Source organism: Peromyscus leucopus, chromosome 6 (genome assembly GCF_004664715.2).
Source record: "Peromyscus leucopus breed LL Stock chromosome 6, UCI_PerLeu_2.1, whole genome shotgun sequence".
Classification (NCBI taxonomy): Eukaryota; Metazoa; Chordata; class Mammalia; order Rodentia; family Cricetidae; genus Peromyscus; species Peromyscus leucopus.
Genome location: NC_051068.1, coordinates 132,952,935 through 132,973,090, shown reverse-complemented (window position 1 = coordinate 132,973,090; position 20,156 = coordinate 132,952,935). Strand labels below are relative to the sequence as shown.

Below are 20,156 nucleotides of genomic sequence, written 5' to 3'. Positions count from 1 at the left end.
TAAGCAACTGGGTCAAAGGCATCCAGCCCAAACAGATAAAACTCGCGCAAAATGACACAGTAAAGAGCCAAACACTGGACAGAGGCAGTGTGGTGAAGAGGAGGAGGAGGAGGAGGAGTTGCAGGGACTCAGAAGGGAGACAAAGAAGCACCTTCAAAATAAATTCTCTGGATCACCACATGGCATAGCAGAAGGGAAGCGCCACAAGCTAGCCTTTCAAGTTTGACATTGCGGGCACACGTTTCTAAATTAGTTTCATCCATACAAGTTAAGGAAAATAAAAGAGAAAACATCTTTAACTTGATAGAGCACTTAAAAAACGGGAAGTGGGATTCCTGAATGTAATGTATTCATTTAGGAGCTTCTTATAAAGGTAAAGCAATGTTCCACCCAGCACATGTTCGTACAGAAGCATTTCGCCATCCAAGATCCTTTCCCCCCTCAATTTCCGGACTATGTAAAGGTTTCGCTAAATACAAAGACAGACTTGTGTCCACTCTAAACACATTAATTCCCACCATCCACACAAACTCTTCCACACTGCCTCCAAACTGGTATCTGAATTAATTTAAACATCAAAGATCACTTTTTAATATTTCGCAATTTTACATACACGTTCCCACGGACTCGCGAATGTAATGAAAAACAACAACAACAAAAACCACACAGGCCAGCAAGTGACCCTTAAATGAACATGAACAACTCAAAACTACTTTCACAGAGGCTTCCCTACCATCTCAGAAAGGTGGGAAAAATCAATACTGGCATTAGAGACCCTATTTCCTGACAGGGTAAACCAAGGCACTTAGTTTAATCAACTTGCCAGTGGTTATTATATAGTGCTGAAAAGAAAAACCAATTCCCCCTCCACTAGACTTCAGCACTTGGGGTTGCTAAAAATGGGACCCACTTGAGAACCGCAGGGGTAAATAAAAGCTACTTGTTTTAGAAAGAGGCTGGGGAGGAGGGGGGGAATGCCACTTGATGCGCCCGACTGTGAGCTGGGTCTCTTGAAAGAAAGCGTCCCCTGCAGGCCCAGAGGTTGCACCCACCCGCTTTGGGCTCAGACCCCTTAGGCGCCGCTAGCCAAGCAGAAAGCCCGGACGGACCGGACCGAGCAGCCCGCGAGAGCCGAGTGGATCTCGGGGCGGCGCGGGGGGCCGCGGGGCCCGGGACATCATCTGCTCCAAGCCACGCGTCGCGGGGCCGGCGGCAGGAAGGATGCTGCGCCGCCGCACACCTGCGGGAGCCTCCCGCGCGCTCCCACCCGCCTCGGGCGCCCGAGCTCGGCCGCCTTAGGCCGGTGCGGCTTCGGCGCCGTGCCCGAAAGCTGCGCTGGGCGAGGCCGCCCTCCTCCCGGATCCCGTCCAAACGGCGTCACCTGTGCCGGGTCCCGGGATGACTCGCGCGGGCGGCGGCTGCGCGGGGCCGGGAGAGCGCCGCGGAGCTCACAGGCGCCTGGTCATCCGGCCCGGCCCGAGGGCTGCGGCGGCCGGAGCCACGCGCGAGATGCTCGCGGGAGAGCCGGGGACGCCTGGAGGAGCAGTCGCCGAGGCTCGCGCCGCCGCTGCCGCCGCGCCCGCCCGCCCGCCCGGACTGCGGGCTCGGGTTACCGCAGAGCGGCTCCTTAAAGGGGCCGCGGCCGCTCGCACTCGGCTGGCGCTCGCCGCGGCTCCGACCCCAGGCCAGAGTGGGCGGGGCCCGGAGGCCGCGCGTGGGGCCCACCTCCCCGCGCTGGAACTTCAGTCTCGGCGGGGGCTCGCCGTGGCGAGCTCCGGAGGTGGGCTGCGATGGGAGCCCGAGAGCTCACCCTCGCCCCGGGGGCCGGGAGTGTGTGGTTCGCGGGCTTTCCCAGCAAGTCACAGACCTCGCAAGTGGGGAGAAGTATGTGAGTCCGCCCCCGCGGCGGTCAGCGCCCTGGCTCGCCACGTAACCCCAAACCTTTTCCAGTGCTGAATTCTGCTTTATATGCCCAAATGCTGGGCAAGTGATCGGCATGTTTTGCTTATCGGAAGGGGACGAAAGGGCAATCGCTTTTTTTTTTTTCCTGCCACGTCTGACATGGCCAAAGTCGAGCCCCGCCCCGTTCTGGTTTGAGGCTGCAGGTGCGTGCCAAACCGGGTAGGAGGCGTGTGTGTAGAAGAGGCGTGTTGTCTCCCCAGCAGCCTCTTCCCAAACCTCTGGAGAACACCCTTGAAGGACCCGCAAGCAGTCTGAGAGTGTAGCTCCTGCCTAGCATGCCCAAGGCCCTGGATTCTATTTCCACGGAACAAAAATGGATACATTAGCAATCCATCTACATCCGGGACCCCCCTGTGTTCATGGTGTTTAAGTAGGACTGGACATTTTTATACAGGCTGAGTATCCCAAGTTGCCAAATTCATAAACTTGTGCTTTCTGATCTGCTGTATCAACCAGACAGAATTGCCTGGGAGGAAAAAACAAAAAACAAAATAATGTAAAAGCACATATAAGCTCTATAATTTGCAAAATGCAGTCACAAATCCTATTTTTGGAAAGAAGTAAATTCTAAATAAATTGAATCATTTAGAAATTCCACCACTAATGACGTAGGGCAGTTTTGAGGAAGACAATAAAGCTTATTATTTGACCTAATTTGTACACACACAGCGACACATCTGCTGTCGAATTAGGCCAGAAAATGCACGCATAACATCACATCACATAACATATGTATTTATATTCAACAGGAAAGTAATAGAACTGAAATCCTATTTATTAGAACCTAGAATTCCTTTTAGTAGCGCTGTCTTCAGCTAACTGACCTCACTGAAGCTCAATGTCTTCATCTATATAAATGGAACAGCAATTCAGTTATTTCTGAAAGCCCCAGGTCTTGGCCCGGAGAAAAACCTCTAATCGGCGACAGGGTCAGAAACACAACCAGGAAGACTATGCAAACTATCCCCCACGTTCTGCCCAAGACACTCAGAGCATTCCAGGACAGCAGCGCTGTGGCCACACCTGTGACATTATGGATACTTCACAACCTGCATAGGCCTTGACTGTTTTGCTTTGATCCATAGCTGCTCCATGTACTCACGGAGCTCTCTCATAACTCTGTGGGCTTGTGATGGTTATATGCAGATATCTGCGGTGCCAGTCCAGATAGGACAAATATCCGGAGTGCTATCTCCGGAGTCAGTCATCTACAGGCACTCGCCTCGCTTATCATTGTGGGTTGTCAGTTGCTCTGTTCACCCCTGATAAATGCACCATCATTACCTTTGACATCTATAATTCAAGCAAGCCAAGCAAGCCTACAGGAATACACTGGATGTCTCACTGTTCCTTCCTATTAGGCCTCTAGGAATGCATCACCAACTGCAAGAGTGTACTGAGATCATACGTAGTGACTATATTAAGGACAAAGTCTGGGATCTGCAAAGAGTTCAGAAAATACTAGTTGAATCTCAAAACTTACTTTTCTCGACCTCTCCCCGGAGACAGTCTCAGGTATCCCCGGCTGGCAACTAATTCATACAAGATTCACTATAATACACACCCAGATTGAACGATAAAACTTTTAAACTAATTTAAAACATGACTTTAGGAGAGAATATAAACTGAATGTTTTCTGAAATTTTTATGCAGTTTAATTTCTTTAGACAGTTCATTTCCTTTATTCACCTTAAATCCTAGTTTGGTGAATAAAGGAAACTAATGAAACTTCCTCAAAATTCTGTGTTTACTCTCTGAAGTCCTTCTGCACTTTTAATGTGGACATCAAGGCTAAGTTGTACTTGTAATGCTTTTGATCATAGAAACAGCTCAAGGGAAGTAAAAGTGTTTATTCATTTACTCTTAAAAAGAAAATAATAGAGAAATTCCCCTAAATGCTGCAAATTTCCCTGATGAATTAGTTTCCAAAAAAAATCCTTACACTTCTAAATAGAGCTGATTGTAAAATTGAGGCTGGAAACGACTTTGTTTTTAAAATAGCAAGGTAGCTCAGGAAAAAGTGTCCAAAAACTGCCTCGGTTCTCCTCTGACTATTGGAGAGATGGGGCCTAAATGGTACCACACATTCTGATCAGAAAGTTTTGGCTCGAGTTAGGAATATGGCTCTGAGGCAGAGCTCTTGCCTGGCATGTACAAGGCCCTGGGTTCATCTGCAGTATAGGAGTGGGAGGGGAGGGAGGGGAGGGGAGGGGAGGGGAGGGGAGGGGAGGGGAGGGGAGGTTGTTGGTTCAGTTAGTAATAAGAATGAATAACTGCTTTAGAATTTTTAGGATATCAAGAAATTTTTTTGCCAAACATCAAGTATTTGAAAGTACTTTCAACTGTGTTTTAGGAAGGCACTGTTTGAAAAATACTAAGAAATGTTATCCCTGTGGGGGTGACAGTCTAGATAACTTTGGAGTTCTTTTTGCTTACATTGTATGCTTTTCTCACTGACTGCTTACATTGTATGCTTTTCTCACTGACTGCATATGTATTTTATTTTAATTTAATTTAAATATATATATATATATATATAATATATATTATATATATATTATATATATATATATGAAATTTTTAAAGCTTCAAGTAATAGCCATAGCTGCCCACTTCTCACCTATCTTCAGCCCGGCCTCAACCCCTGCTGTGTATTCCCTATTTTCTAATACCATTCTTTTTTTTTTTTTTTAAAGATTTATTTATTATGTATACAGTATTCTGTTTGTATGTATGTCTGCACACCAGAAGAGGGCACCAGATCCCATTACAGATGGTTGTGAGCCACCATGCGGTTGCTGGGACTTGAACTCAGGACCTCTGGAAGAGCAGTCAGTGCTCTTAACCTCTGAGCCCTCTCTCCAGCCCCTAATACCACGCTTGTACAGTTTCTTGATTTTCAGTTCCAGGCGTTATTAACTGACATCTTGTCGCCGTATTTGAGGATCTAGCTCTTTCCCACAGCACCATTGCCGCCACATCCCCCAACACCTGCCCTGCCCTTGCTCCCAAATTAGCCTCATCACAGTTGATAAACAGTAATTAAGGCTTACATCATCCTGACCAGGTGAACAGAATGCATTGCCAAGTAGAGTACGTGGTAACATTTTTCTTGAATGTTTCCCCTCTGGAGTTAATAACTGACCGGGCTTTATTTGCCTTTTAGAACATGCATCTAGCCAAAATGCTGTCCAAATTTCTTAACATATCCACCAAATACCCATGGGTAATGTCTTCTAACACCCAAACATGCCACTGACTTGACTCTCGTGTTGCTGAAGCACAGACTCAACACCACCTTGTTCGGAGAGGCACACAAGAAGCACACGGTCAGAAAATGTCCTTTTCCTGTTCTCAGTGGTGCTGAAACAGCTGATGTCTCCACAGTTCCCACGCCTCTCTGACTTCTTTTCTTCCTAGATTGTCCCAGTGTGCTTAAAAGTCTGAAACTTCCCAATAATGTATCTTAGAATGAGTCTTTTTTTCCATTGGTTACATTGAACACTACAGGGTTTCCTTCAATCTTACCTACAATATTGTCTTTCATTTCCTTGAAATTCTTACCCCCTCCCTTTTTTTTTCTTTTTGGTGAATTCTAGGTAGTAGTAGTAGCATGTCTTTTATTCTCAAATTCATTGTCCTTTCATATGATTCTGAATCCAGGACTCACTTAAAAAGCTGGGTGTGTGCCTTGAGGCAGGGGGAGAGGCTTGGACCTGCCACTACTAAATGTACCTCCCCAGGGGAGGCCTTACCTTCTTGTAGGAGGGATGGGGAGGTGTTGGGAGGGGGAGACTGGAGGGGTGGGAGGAGGGAAGAGGGGACTCTTTGATTGGTATGTAAAATGAATTTTTAAAAATTCTTAATAAAAAGAAAAAAGCTGGGTGTGCCCGCACACCTGCACCCTCAGGGGGCAGGAGAAGCGGGCGGATCCCAGGGCTTCGCTGGCCATCTATTTTAACCAAAATGGCAAGCTCCTGCTTCAGTAAGAGGCTCTGTCTCAAAAAAAAAAAAAAGTGAGGCAGAGCACAGGAGGGGAAAGACATCCAGCTTGACCTGACTTCTGATTCCATATGCATGTACACAGGTAAGCACACCCCCACACAGAGATAACATGCACATATGCACACACGCACACACACAGTGTGGTCTTACTTGATCAACCTTCAGCTCTTATGTCTCAATAAGCTCTTGCCGACATCCCTGAGCCCTTGGGCTGTTCATGTCAAAGTATGCATGGCTCCTAGAAACCAGGAACATTTGTGCTTTCCTCCTTTGGTACTTAATCAGTGTTTTGCAATTAACCTTTAACTCAGTTCATTTCCTCCTGACCCAGGTGATGACCTCGCCCACTGCTAACCTTATCTCATCTGTACCTTACTGTCTGTCCTGTCTCTCCATGCTCCCAACATGTCTGACATCAACCCTACTGTACACTAGCCGTGGAGAACTCTCTTGAGCTCCAGACCTACGTTCCTACTGGGCTGGTATGTTATCCCAGATCCAGTGTAGTAAAATATAGAACGCATTGTCTCTCCTCTCCAGGTTCTTCATTCTTCCTCCCACATACTAGTCAGGTCCAGCTCTCAGGATCAGATGAGATGGGGTGCATTCAGGGTAGCATGGTGGGTAAGCCATACTCTTCTTTCTCTAGCTTTCTCTGCTATGGACTCATCGTGCCTCGAGTCATCCAACTCAGAGACTTCAATTGTGGGGGGCCGGTGAGAGAGAGATGGCTGAGTAAGTAAAGGCACCTGCTGCCAAGCCTGACAACCCAAGTTCGATCCCTGGGACCCACATGGGACTCCCGCAAGCTGTCCTCTGACTAACGTGTGCTAGTCTCAGATTCACTTGATAGTTGAGGGTGACCATGAAATTCTGATCCACCTGCCTCCACTGCCAAGTGCTGGGATTACACGCAGGTGCAGCTATACCTAGTTTATGTGGTGCTGGGGACTGGACTCAGGGCTGCCTTGCATGAAATTCCTCCATTCTTGCTCAGACCTCCCTCTACCACCATACCCTACATGTTCATCCCAGGTCTCAGCTCCGTCTCCCCAAATGCAACTACCAGTCCCTCCAATAAACCTCTTTTCTCGTCCCCATAGCTCATGCTCTTTCCTTTAAAAATTTCAACAAGCTTATAAGTGTACATTTTACATACACACATATTTTATTTTTACAAGTAAACTGAGTATCCTAGTGATGGATGCTCAAAACCATATCTTTCAAACCAGCTGTGGCAAAATAACTAGAACCTTGTGAAAAGAAATAAACACATAAAATCACCCACACATAGCCCATTGGGGCTGGCAAGATGGCTCAGCAGGTAAGGGTGCTTGCGGCTAAGACTGATAAACCTGCGTTCAATCCCTGGGACCCATGAGGGGAAAAACTGCCTCCCAGACGGTGTCCTCTCACCTTTGCTGGTGACGCAATGCCGGTTTTTACATCTCTTACTAGCAGTGTAACTTGAAGTAGGCTATGTCGACCTCAGTTACTTTATCTGAAAAACAGTGATAATAACCTTGAATCATTTTTTTTTAAATAGATTTTACGAGGCTAAGACCTAACTTGAGTTTCTGTGGGAATTAAACGGAATCACTGAGCTCCAACAGTTTTGGGTATGGAAGCCAGATCTGGTCGTGCAGTCTCTTGGCTGCTTGGGAGACTGAAACAGGAGAACCTCAAGATCCAGGCTGTGCTACAGAATGAGTTCGAGACCACCTGGGCAACATTGGGAGATCCAGTCTCAAAATAAAAGAGAGAGAGAGAGTCGAGTCGGGGATGGACCTCAGCAGCAGAGTGCTTGCCCAGCATGTGTGAGGCCTTAGGTTCAAGTCCACTACTGTGAAAGAGAAAAGGGTAAAGCAAACTATACTCAGTAAACATTGCCAAATCAAACCAACACTACTGGGCATACTGTCACTCAGTTAAGTCCTGTGAGGCTCACTTTTTGTCCATTCATGGGTATATCCAGGCAGCCAATCAGCCAACGTGTATTAAATACCAGTGTCTACTAGGTTGGGGTAGATCAACAATCGTCCCTGTGCTCACAGAGTTCCAGGCTAGCAGAGGAGACGAGAACTTAGACAAACATGGCCAACCATGGATTAAATGTATAGAATGTTTACAGAAAAAGAGGTCGGAGAGATGGCCCCGCGGATAAGGCGCATGCTGTGCTGTGCGAGCAGGAGGAGGGCCTGAGTTGGGACCCCCAGCACCCAGGGAGATGCAAAGGTGGGCGTGGCAGACTGCACTGAAGGCAGAGAGAAGGGATTCCCAGAGCAAGCTGGCTAGTTAGAGCGGGTCTTTTCAACCAGCTCTGAGTGTAATTCAGAAACTTGGCCTTGGTGAATAAGGTGTGCAATGACTGAGGAAGACGCCTGACGTCAACTTCAGGACTACAAACAGATGTCTACAAGCACTACCTAGCACACACATGGAAACAAATAAATCACAAAATAGTTTGTGTTGAACCTATTCAAAGGATGGCCAGAGCATCACTAAGGAAGAAGAGTGTGCTCAAAATTATTGTGCTAGACTAATATATGTGACTCTTATTTAATTGCACAGGAACTGAATAATGACTGTTTATTCTGAGTACTTATAATGTATCAGGTAGCACCAAAGCATCATATTACCCCGCCCCCCCCCTTTTTTTTTGAAACAGGGTTTCTCTGTGTAGCTTTGGAGCCTGTCCTGGAGCTCACTCGGTAGCCCAGGCTGGCCTCGAACTCACAGAGATCCGCCTGCCTCTGCCTCCCAAGTGCTGGGATTAAAGGTGTGTACCACCACTGCCCCATATTACCCTATTTTATAAATAAAAAGGTTTAAAAAAAAAAAACACATGGCTTACAGAAGCCAGGCATTTCCAGAGATCAAGCAGTTCTTTCCATATAACCATTTCTAGGAAATGGATAGCCATTTCCCAGTAGGAGAATAAAACACTGAGAGATTAGATCTCACAAGAGAGACTGGCTGGAACTTGGGATTTTAGCTCAAAGCCCAGGCAGATGTGAAGGAAGAAGTCTCCAGAAAGAGAAGGAACATGTAAATCCACAGAAGCATGGAGGGACCCGGAATATTCCCCCTGCCCTCGAGAGCCCCCCCAAATCAGGAATATACGACATACACTTACAGAAACGGCCGCAGAAGCCGAGGCCACTAAGGCGATGAGAGATTATTAAAAATAAATTATGCCACACTAAATTATGTAGACTCTGCTCAGGAGAGGAGAAGACAGTGGGGGGTTTTAGGCAATGGAATGAGGAGATAAAAGACTGAGAAGGAGGAGGCAGTGTGACCTGCTATGAGGCAGCAAGAGCTTGTGTGACTGAGAGGAAGACTGTTAATGTCAGACACACTGACATGGGCATGACCTCAGAAAAGAGAACCCTTGAGCTACAGTCTCCTCATCTACACATGACAATAATGATGTTTGCTAGAGGGACTGAAGAACCTAGGTGAGTGTCTGTGCTGTATTTCAGATCTAGTAGGCACTCAATGAACAATGGGAGTTATACTAACTTGTTTATTGCTATTACTATTGTGATGTAAATAGACTGAGACCCAGCTTTGGGCTTCTTAAAGGAAGGACAAATTAAAGACACTTGCTGGTGTTGTTTTTACTGAGGTTGTTTAAAAAGCAAAATAATAAAATAAAATAGAATAAAAAATGCTTTGTTTGATTTGGTCAGACATTGTACGTCAGTCTGTATCAAACAGCAGAGTTTCAGGACCACAAAGCAGGTATCAGGAACATCATGATGTTAAGGGTTCAGTTAACCAAATACATCACGTGTCCTACTATATGTCTCACACTGTTTAACTGATGTACACACACACACACACACACACACACACACACACACACACACACACAGAGTTAAGGAATCTTTTTCTTATAATAATAATTTATAAGGAATCTACAGTTTAATTTGCTTGGTTGTTTCCTTCCCAATTCCTGTCTTGTCTTTTTCTTTTTCCTTTTATTTTAAACAGGTTCTCACTGGGTAGCCTTAGCCTGCAACTCATTGTGTAGACCAGGCTGGCCTCAGGTTCCCAAGTGCTAAGATTAAAGGCATGAACCACTGTGCTTGGCCCCTGGCCTTCTCTCTCATTTACAACACTTAACCCTTAGCTGTTTATATTACAACTGTAATCTTGGTTCTTATAGGAGTGGAGTCCCCAAGGTAAAGCTAAAATCAGATGTCTGAATAATTAACTGAATGTTTTAAGAATTCGACAAGAATTGTGTGATTAATTCCTCAAACCCTCTTTACAAAATTCCTCCTGTGCCTTTCCCAAAGCTAGCTAGCTATCATTATTTTCCTCCAAGGTATATTAACAGTACCTAAACTCAACAAATATTCTTAAAAGGGCCAGGTAGTAAATAGCTCAGGGTTTGTGAGCCAGATGGTCATTTACTAAGCTGGACGCCTAAGACCTAAAAGACAATACAAATTAATGTGTATGGCTGCCAATAAAACTTTATTTATAATAACAAGTGTCAAGCCTTCTGACCTGCCCTCTGTTCCTCATATTATAGTCAGGGAATGCTACTTCTAAATGTCACTCTTCTGTTTAAATACTAAATGATTTCCCATTGATTGCTCTTAGGATAAAGGTCAAATTTCTTAACTGGATAAACAAATTACCTCCATTAGCTTCCTTTCTGACCACTTCCACTTTCTAACTCATTTTTTCATCAATATCTATCTACTTTAAAATCCCCAAGTTCCAAGTTTTCTCTTCCTTCTACGCAATTGTAAATGATGCCTCCGATCTCTTTCTCATCAGCCGCACTCACCCCCACTCTCCCTCAGCCCCCAGCTCAGTTGACGTCACTCATCTATGTTATAGGTTACACATTAAATATGACTTCCCCCAGGAAGCCTTCAGCGACTCTTCTCCCGCTCTCGGTGTGTTGAGATCGCTGGTTCATGGCATGAAGCTCCTATTAATCAGAATCTCTATGTATGACTGTGTACTCCCAAGCACTCAAAAAAATTGATGAACACATAGGTTTTTTTTTTTTAACTTAAGAGTAAGGAAGAAAGGGGGCAGCAGGCTGAAGATAAAGATGGAAGGTGTTCCTGGGGTCTAAATGGTAGATCATAAACTGGGAGTGCTTGGTCTCTTTCTTTCTAAGGGAAGTTGCTGCTAGAACAGGCTGTCATGGTTTGCTTGGAGGCTTGGGAAGCATACATCCCGAGGTTTGCCAGTACTGTCCAATACAAAGCAGATTTGGTCATTTTCCTCTCAGTGACCTTGGCTTGCATTTCTGACCAACACTCACATGTTAAATATCATGTGGTAGGCGTAGGCCCCAGAGCTTGGTTGAGTCTCTGTGCAGCCTTCCCACTGACACTCCATAGACTCTCTTTGTTACTGATGCTTTACACCAACAAAGCTAATGCTGGATGGAGTGTCGTGCAGAGGAACAGAACAATGGTGGTGCTGAGCTACGAAGGAAGAAGAGCCTGACTGTCTCCAGGGCTCATTGCCTCCTCCCCGTCCTTCCCAGTAAGCGGGGCCACGTCCATTCTCACCTCTCTGGGTACATGTCTTCTGTGGCTCTGCTGCAAGTCTCATCCTGGATTTTAAGGGCGGTGTGGTTGCGTACAACACAGTTCAACAAGGCATTGGCTAAGTACTGTTCAGGTGTCAGGACATGCGAGTTCCACAGACCTATCTCTACTTTGCACATGAGGAAATATGGGCACAAAAGGAAGCGAAGGGATATTCTCCCATGGTGCCCACCTGGAACTGCAACACTCAAGAAGCTGAGGCAGGAGGATCTCAAGTTCAAGGCCTACATACCAAGGCCCTATCTCAAAATCAAAGAAAAACTCAAGTGTGATCCAAGTCACAGAATTGGTAATAGTCCACACATGTAGGTGTAAAGGGAATATGTGACAGAGTGAAGCATCCCCCAGCCCTCCTCAGATGGGGCAAGCGTGGTGAAGCTGAACAACTCAGGTTTCAAGAATCCTTGATAGGCGATAAGGGAGTTTATATTTATTGTTTATTGCTGCCTAATAAACTATCATAAACTTAGTGGCTTCAACCAACATTCATTTATTAGCTAGCCTGAGTCAGTATTGGACTGGACTTGGAAATAATTCCTGTCTTCAAATGGGCTCAACCATGTATTGACGGTTAGCTAGGAGCATACTGGAACTCGACCCGAGACAGTCTTGCAGGTGATCAGGACCAGTTCTCTCGAGAGCGCATGCTTGCTTTGTTTTGGGCTCTCAGCATCTTGAAGTTCTTGATAGTTGCGGAACAAGGAATCCACTGGGCCGGGCAACTTATGCTACCGGCTCTTCTGGAAGTTGTTGCTGGTGTCAGCCGGGCATCTTTCTCCATGTCGCCTCCCATCCTAGAAAGGCTCACCCAGGTTTCTCTCCGTGACGACAGGAGAGTGAGAACAATGTCTCTGAAGGCCTAACCCATAATTTCCCTATCATCACTTTTGCTGTATTGCCCAGCCTCCCGGCCAACCTAGACACAAGGAGGTGGAAACCTGAATTCTACTTCTTGATAGGAAGAAAAGCCAGATGAACAACAAGGTCCCAAGCCATGTCTGTTTTTCTGGCCTTGTTAATTTGTAATAAAAGTAAATTACTGCTGGGTGGGGTGGTGCACACCTCTAATCCCTGCACTCGGGAGGCAGAGCCAGGTAGACCTCTGTGAGTTTGAGGCCACCCTGGTCTACAGAGCGAGATCCAGGACAGGCACCAAAGCTACACAGAGAAACCCTGGCTTGAAAAAAAGTAAATTACTAACCTTCTAAAATTGTCTACATCCCCACTGCCCTTTTCCCATGAAGAGAGTATTTAAAGTGTTACGGGGGTGGTAGTTGCATGAGATGCTGGGCCCTCCAGAAATCATACTCCCACCCGAATTCTCACAGGTCAACTATCACAGCTGCACAAGAGAAATAATCTATTTCCTTGAGAACCAGAGGATTCACGAAGAGTGTGGAAATCAACAAAGACCAGAAATACCTTACTCACAGATATAAGGAGAAGCCCTACCCGAGTAGGATGCTGTAACAAGTGAGTTTGAGCAGATAAAAAGCCATGGGTCCGCAACCATAAAGCTTATCAAGGTCAAGGGACTCAACTGGATTTGTGGCTACCTGCTATTCAGAAATCCTAACGGAAGACACATTGAGTCTAATTCTGATTAAAGTTTATAAAACTTTTTTTCTCAAAGTGGCAAAGAAAAGACAGAAGGTAGGGTAAGGAAGATGGGTGACTGGGAGGATTTGGGGGAGGGGGAGGTATGATCAAAACAGTATATGGAATTCTCAAAGAACTGATAAAAATGTTGAGGTGGGTTTTTTGTTTTGTTTTGTTGTTTTTTTTTTTTTTGTTGTTGTTCTTATTTTTGTTTTTTTGTGGCAAAGAAAACAGGAATCTCTTGTTCTCCTGTGAAAAGCCCCAAATGTCTTTTAAGGGGGCTAGGAAGCCTTCCTCCAGCAGAGCAAAGTGCCCAAAGAAAAGAAGGCCAAGAGGAAGGAGGTGGCCCCAGCCACCAGCATCGTCAAGAAACGGGAGGCCAAAAAGGTGGTGAGTCCTCTCTGAGGAAAGGCCTAAGAACTTCGGCACTGGACTGGACATCCAGCTCAAAAGAGATCTCACTCGCTTTGTCAAATGGCCCAGCTACTCAGGCTGCGTCAGCAAAGGGCCATCCTCCATGAGCGGCTCAAAGTACCTCCTCTGCCATTGACCAGGTCCCCCAGGCCTGGGACTGGCAAACAGCTACCCAGCTGCTGAACTTTGCCCACAAGGACAGGCCAGAAACAAAGCAGGAGAAGAAGCAAAGGCTGCTGGCAAAAGGGATATCCCAACTAAGAGACCACCTGTCCTTCAAGAGGACAATCACAGCTTTGGTGGAGAACAAGAAGGCTCCCCTCTTGGTGATTGCCTCCAACATAGACCCCATTGAGCTGTTGGTTTTCCTGTTTGCCCTGTGTCTCAAGATGGGAGTCCTCTATTGCATCATCTAGAGGAAGGCCAGGCTGGGGCGGCTGGTGCTCAGGAAGACATGCACCACTGTGACATTCACACAGGTTAACTCAGAAGACAAAGGCTCTCTGGCTAAGCTGGTAGAAGATATCTGGACCAATAATGACAACAGCTACCATGAGATCTGCTGCCATTGGCAGGGCAACGTCCTGGGTCCCAAATCTGTGGCTCAGGTTGCCAAGCAGGAAAAAGCAAAGGCCAAAGAGCACACTTCTAAACTGGATTAAATGCCCATTGTTAGGTTTTCTGTACATAAAGATAAATACAAAATTGCCCTAAAAAAGAAAAAGCATTTCGTAGAGAAATATGCAGATTTTTGTTTTTGCAGAAAGCAACTGCTTCTCATTGCAATGTGTACCACTGTTATGGGTAGAACAGGACTGAGTCGCCATTGAGAGATCCATCTTTAACCTCATTCATAGGACTTGACTGAATGCTCGCTCAGGTGATGTCTGAGGCATGATGACACGAAATATGTAAAAGATTGAAACTTTTATGGAAAATGGTTGAAGAAAAGAAATGAGTCTCCAGACTGAAAAGTTTAGAAAGAAGAAACACAGCCGGGCGTTGGTGGCGCACGCCTTTAATCCCAGCACTCGGGAGGCAGAGCCAGGCGGATCGCTGTGAGTTCGAGGCCAGCCTGGGCTACCAAGTGAGCTCCAGGAAAGGCGCAAAGCTACACAGAGAAACCCTGTCTCGAAAAAAAAAAAAAAAAAAAAAAAAAAAAAAAAAAAAAAAAAAAGAAGAAACACAAGCCTGGAGAGAAAGCTTACAGGGAAGGACGGGGAAATGTTTGTGAGCCCTTCATCTGGAAGGTTCTTCTCTTGAGTGGCATTATAAGGTCCTATAGCAAGATCCCTGCAGGCTGGAGGGAGTGTTGTGCCTGCCTATACTTTCAGTTCTTAGTAGTCTGAGACAGGAGGATGGTGACTTCACCAGACTGGGATGCACAGTGAGACCCTGTATCAATCAACCAACCAATCACTGGGAACTTGTGTTCGGGATGACTACATCTCAGCATCTGATATACAACTCTGCTCTGTGCTCAGCTTCCATCCAGTGACATAGTCTGGCTGCATAAAAATAGACAAACACTCCATCAAAGGGAGAAAAGCCGGGGTTGTAAAGACTGTGGTGCCATTTTTAAGTGGCTGGGCTGTGGAGGTCACAGAAGTCAAGCTGAACCAGACTGGCTGAAGGAGGACATTATTGATTTTGTCTTTATTTTTTAATGAGAAAAATTTGAGAGTGTTTTGCTGGCTAAGAGTAAGGACACAGTTGACAGTTACTGGGACAAGATTAGGGAGAGGAAGAGAGGACAGAATTAATGGGGGAAAGGGATTGGCTTCTTCCGAGTTTTGAGTTAAAATAGAGGTTCCATTAGCAGACATGTACCAAGTCTTACAAACTGTTAAACTGCTTCCCTGGGCTCCTTTCTCTTATGTTCAACCTTCTCAAAGTGAGCACAATCAGCAAAAAGTCCACCTGAGCACTGGTGTAGAGGACGAGGCAATCTTCCTGCCAAATAGTTACATCATCTAAGTTTTATATTTTTTTTTAAATGCTAGTAAATTAGCAAGACTGTTTTCATAAAAAAAAAATGAGAAGGGATTCAAAATGGACAGGGCACCTAATGTTGATAAATGATGAACAGCATATTACATATGTCACAGTCATGCTGAGAAGCCAGCAGATTAACTTGAGAGGGTAAGGGGCTGAAAAGTTGAAGACCTGAGTTCAGATCCCAGCACCCACATACCATGTCCCACATGCCTTCGACCCCAGCGTTGTAGGAGGCAGAGGCAGAGGAACCCCTGGAACTTGTTGACTCTCGGCCTGGTCAAAACTGTGAGCTCCAGGTTCAGGGAGAAGCCTGCCTCGAGGAATAAGGCTAAGCGTAATGAAGAGGATGCCCAACACCTTCTTCTGGCATCCACATGTGTGCAACAGGGGCGTGCGCCTGCACCTGCACACATATGTGCACACCACATATACACACACACACACACACACACCATACACACACAGTTAAAAAGTGATAAGATCTGTTTAGTCCTGCTGTTAAGTATATACATTGATTATTTTACAAAAGTTCCCAGAGAAAATAGCACTGACCTTTAAGTAGCACTTCTGAAAATTCCATTTTTCTGATCCTTTTTTCTTTTCTGTAAAATATTTTCTTTATTAAGTACTGTATTAGTCAGGGTTCTCTAGAGTCACAGAACTTAAGGAATGAATCTCTCTCTCTCTCTCTCTCTCTCTCTCTCTATATATATATATATATATATATATATATATATATATACACACACACACATACGTGTGTGTGTGTGTGTGTGTGTGTGTGTGTGTGTGTGTGTAGTGGATGTTCTAGCAAGGTGAGGGCAAGCAGGCAAAGACAAAAGCTCCCTTTGTCTATGTCCTTATATAGACTTCCAGCAGAAGGTATGGCCCAGATTAAAGTATGTCTTCCTACCTCAAGATTTGGATTAAAGGCATGTATCTTCCCACCTCAAGATTCAAATCAAAGGTATGTGTCTTCCTACTTCAAAGGTCTGGACTAGAAGTGGATTCACCCACTTGAAACCAAGAAAAAATAATCTCCCACAGGTGTGCTCTGCATTTCTGGATTGCAGTTCGTTCCAGATATAGTCAAACTGACAACCAGGAATAGCCATTACAAGTACCTTCCCCAACTACCACCATATTCTGAAGCCACTAGATGGCCACAACACCAACACTGGAAATCAAGACACCAACAGTACTCATTTAGCATGGTCAAGTCTCCATTTCCTCACTAACAAAATGGAGTAATGATATGGTTCACATTCATTAGATGGCTGCAGGAGGCCATTACATGTACACACAAATTTCACAAGAACTTTACTGTGCTTTTTCTTTGCATTAAAGTTAAGGGTTAATAATTAGATAGGAATAAAGACAGAATTTGTATTTCTGTCAACGACAAAAAGCTCTGAGGAAGCAGAAAGGAATGTTTTAAAGGAAAAAAGGGGGATGTCAGGGGCAGTAAACATAAGAAAGAAGAGGTTTTGTGACAAGTGGAGGATCGGGAAGGTAAGAAGATTGAATGACAAAGATGAGGAGTGTTTAGTGAAGAAAATCTCGTTAACATTTATTTATTGATCACAACCTATAAACCTGATAATGTTGAAAGCTAAAATCACTCTTGTGATTATCATTTTTAAAATGTCATGGTTTATTTTCCACAATAGTCTAGGAATATACTTGTTGTATAGTTGTTGTTTTTCTGATTGGTGGTGGTGGTGGCAGTGTTTTTAAAGTAGAGTCTTATGTTGTCCAGGGTAGCCTGCTTGCGACTGTGTTGAGATTATAGGTATGTGCTACCATACCTCTGTTGTATATTTTTGTTGTTCTGAGATAGAGTCTCATTCTATAGCACAAGACATTCTCTAACTCAACATGATCCTCCTGCCTTAGCCTCCTGAGTGCCAGGATGTATATACTACCATACCTGACTTGAAAAAGTATTCTTTACTGAAATGTTAAAAGTACATTGTTAAAAAAAAAAAAAAACACTTTTCCTGGGCTGAGGACGGGGCTCAGTTAATAGAATGGTCACCTAGCATGCACTAGGCCCTGAGCCTGATCCCTATGATTCAGCTCTAATCCTAACATTTGGAGAGATGGAGGTAAGATCAGAAATTCAAGGCCATCCTCAGTTATATAGTAAGTCTGAGGCCAACCTGAGCTGCATGAGACCTTGCTTCAAAAAAAAAAAAGAAAGAAATCGCTGGGTGGTGGTGGCGCATGCCTTTAATCCTAGCACTCGGGAGGCAGAGCCAGACAGATCTTTGTGAGTTCCAGGCCAGGAGCAAAGCTACACAGAGAAACCTTGTCCTGGAAAAAGAAAAGAAAAGAAAAGAAAAGAAAAGAAATCTATTCCTTTTAAATTTTATAAGTGAAAAGTCAGGTATAGTAAATATAGTAAAAAAAAATAGCATATAGCATATTTCTATTTTACTCTGTTTATAGAATAGTAACTTACATAAGTTACAGTAGTTTTTTATTTTACTTTAATTTTTTTATTTTATGTGCACATTTGTCTGTGGGAGGGTGTCGGATTTTGGGGAACTGGAGTTAGACAGTTGTGAGCTGCCATGTGGGTGCTGGAAATTGAACCCAAGTCCTCTGGAAGAGAAGCCATTGCTCTTAACAGCTGAGCCATCTCTCCAGACCCCAAGTTACAATAGTTTTAATGATACTATAGATGATAAATAATATAAAATATAGAATTAGACTGATGAGAATTGAATCCTGATTTTATGGACTCTTGCCTTTGTACCCAGAGAAAATGACATGACCTTTCTGTAACTCAGTGTCCTCATTTGTAAAAGGAAGATCCTAATAGTATCTGTCTCATAGCATTTTTATGAGAATTAAATTAGATAATTCATGGTCTAAGTGCTTGGCATACAAGGAGCACACACACAAATGATGATCAGAATACTTATAATAAAGTATTACATAGATGCTTCCTTCAAGGGTTAGCACCAAAGGGTCCTAGTACTGGCTTTACTAGTTATGACTCAAAATAGCTGCTAGTGTATAAAACTAGAAAAAGTCTTGTCTGTAGGAGTCCCGAGATTATGCTGGGACAATTCCATCACTAACCTTCTGAGAACCTTAGTGTAAGATGTACAACCACCAGTCCTGGTGGTCACATGGCCCCAGTTCTGTCTCTAACCCAGATAGAGGGCTCTTGTCCTACCTTGTCATAGAAGGCAAAATGCTGACCAAGGTTGGTCTTCTTGATTCTTACAGGAAAGCTGCGGTCTTCTTGTCCATACTTGCCAGTCTTTCCTAGGACTAATGGGTGCTCTGGTGGGAAGGGATCTAGCTGCCTACGTTTCTACAAGTCTCTGCACACTGGCAGCCCATGGGTTGGTGGGTTTTCTCTAGGAGACTCTGTCAACAGGTAGGGGCTCCACATACTCAGCTTATTGTTAAGTCACTGCTTGGGTGTCAACTGTTACTGCATTATCCCAGGATCCCTAGCCTAGCCTTGTGAACACCATAGAATAGGTGCTGGTAGATTTGGGCTAAAAAAGTGAGCCTGCTTATATTCCCAACTACTTCAATTCCCAGAAGCCTCCCATACCATTCATACCATTGAGTCTTATCTCCACAATTCTTTTAAATTACATTCTTTTAAATCTCCCCCATCTGATTCAACCCCTATTCCTCATCCTCTAAATCCTTCCCCTGTTCCCCTCTGCCTTTCTTGATATATAACTTGTGAATTTCTCATCTTGGAACACCTTTTCCCCTTCACTGCTTAAGCCAAGCCCTCGTTCTCCCACATTTTCTTGGTATCTCTCTCAAACAGAGACCATGTTTCTCACATTCACATAGGAAGTGGGGAAGACATTTCTCTTTCTCATTTTCTCCTCCTTTCAAAAACTCTGGTTCCTTTGAAGTCTTATCATATTGTTGTATGTACTGATAATACATGCCTATTAGATTCTTTAAGCAGGCTTTAAGAAAAAGACCAAAGCCAGGAGGTGGTAGTACATGCCTTTGATCCCAGTGCTCAGGAGACAGAAGCAGGCAGATCTCTGAGTTCAAGGCCAGCCTGGTCTACAGAGTGTGTTCTAGGACATCCTGGGCTACACAGAGAGACTTTGTCTTGAAAAAAAAAAAAAGAAAGAGGAAGGAAGGAAGGAAGGAAGGAAGGAAGGAAGGAAGGAAGGAAGGAAGGAAAGAGGGGGAGGGAGGGAGGGAGGGAACGAGGGAGGGAGGGAGGGAGGGAGGGAGGGAAGAACCATTAGCAAAGGCATGAATGGAGTAGAGAAAACACAAGGAATAGTGTATGCAGTAACCAAAGGGGAGTGAAGTGGTGGACCTAAAGTTAGACCAAATGGTCTAACCGAGGGGAGAATTAGGACTCAGGAGACCTATACATAGGAAAAACGACGAAAAAGAGCAGAGATCTTCAATTCAAGGACACAGTCTTCCCTCTGGCTGCTAGAGTCTAGCAGATAGGCCCCTATTAGTCACATCCAACGAGTACCAGAGCAAGGAAGCCTGCTGATTTTAGCCCACAGGTTTCAGATAACAAGACACAAGGTGCAAGGAGAAATCCAGCTTATCCCTAAAGTTCTTCTTGGTTGC

The 20,156-nt window shown here is 44.7% G+C and overlaps 1 protein-coding gene and 1 pseudogene across 1 annotated transcript in view; one reads left to right on the top strand and one right to left on the bottom strand.

Annotated features, from left to right (window-relative positions):
* LOC114700457 (TLC domain-containing protein 4-like) overlaps nucleotides 1-18,934 on the bottom strand; it is a 66,335-nt gene extending 47,401 nt beyond the window's left edge. Inside the window, exons 1-3 of the mRNA XM_037207268.1 lie at nucleotides 18,754-18,934; nucleotides 16,119-16,168; nucleotides 7,384-7,468 (exon numbers count right to left, since the gene is read on the bottom strand). The gene's annotated coding sequence lies outside the window, so the exon portion shown is untranslated. The remainder of the gene's footprint in view (nucleotides 1-7,383; nucleotides 7,469-16,118; nucleotides 16,169-18,753) is intronic.
* On the top strand, nucleotides 1,399-14,230 carry LOC114700438 (annotated as a pseudogene).
* Nucleotides 18,935-20,156: the final 1,222 nt, after the last annotated feature.